General features: G+C 43.3%; 1 pseudogene; it reads left to right on the forward strand.

The window, feature by feature from the left end:
• Positions 1–335: 335 nt before the first annotated feature.
• On the forward strand, positions 336–871 carry LOC784789 (glycine cleavage system H protein, mitochondrial-like; annotated as a pseudogene).
• The last annotated feature ends 318 nt before the right edge of the window (positions 872–1,189 follow it).

Below are 1,189 nucleotides of genomic sequence, written 5' to 3' on the forward strand. Positions count from 1 at the left end.
GGGAAGTCTGAGAGTGGCTCTTGAAAAGACCAAGTAGAGATAATATGTTCTCCCAAAGATATGTATTAAGATCTATAGAAGCTGATGATTATTTGAAAATATGGCATATGGCAAAGAGATAGAATAAGAGAGCTTATTTAACTTATATGCAGAGTACATCATGCGAAATGCTGGGCTGAATGAAGCACAAGCCTAAAATCAAGATCGCCGGGAGAAATATCAATAAACTCATATATGCAGATGGCACCACCTTTACGGCAGAAAGCAATGAGGAACTGAAGAGCCTCTTGATAAAGTGAAAGAGGAGAGTGAAAAAGCTGGCTTGAAATTCAACATTCAAAAAACTAAGATCGCGTGCGAACGTGGCGCTGCGCGCGGTGCGGAGCGTGCGGGCCGTGGTCGGCAGCTTGCGCACCATCTCCGCACCCAGCCGCGGCCCTGGGGACTGCGAGCGGGTGCAGTCTGGGAGCTGCGCACCGGCCCTGCTCTGCTGTTGGTGCAGAAATCACAGAAAAACACGAATGGGTAGCAACAGAAAATGGTGTCGGAACAGTGGGAATCAGCAATTTTGCACAGGAAGCTTTGGGAGATGTTGTTTACTGTAGTCTGCCTGAAGTTGGGACAAAGTTGAACAAACAAGAGGAGTTTGGTGCTTTGGAAAGTGTGAAAGCTGCTAGTGAAATCTGTTCTCCTCTATCAGGAGAAGTAACTGAAATTAATAAAGCTCTAGCAGAAAATCCAGGACTTGTCAACAAGTCTTGTTATGAAGATGGTTGGCTGATCAAGATGACATTCAGTAACCCTTCAGAACTAGACGAACTAATGAGTGAGGAAGCATATGAGAAATACATAAAATCTATTGAGGAATGAAAATGGAACCCCTAAATAAACTACTTTGAAACAACTTAATCTAGCATAGTTGTCTTAAATTAGTGGTGGATTAAATTAGTGGTTTAAATATCTATCCACCACTAATTTAACACAACTATGCTAGATTAAATTGTTTCAAAGTAGTTTATTTAGGGGTTCCACTTAAATTAGTGGTGTATAGATATTTAAAGGGAGAAGGCAATGGCACCCCACTCCAGTACTTTTGCCTGGAGAATCCCATGGACGGAGGAGCCTGGTAGGCTGCAGCCCATGGGGTCGCTAGAGTCGGTCGAAACTGAGCAACTTCACTTTCGCTTTT

This window comes from Bos taurus, chromosome 27 (genome assembly GCF_002263795.3).
Source record: "Bos taurus isolate L1 Dominette 01449 registration number 42190680 breed Hereford chromosome 27, ARS-UCD2.0, whole genome shotgun sequence".
Classification (NCBI taxonomy): domain Eukaryota; kingdom Metazoa; phylum Chordata; class Mammalia; order Artiodactyla; family Bovidae; genus Bos; species Bos taurus.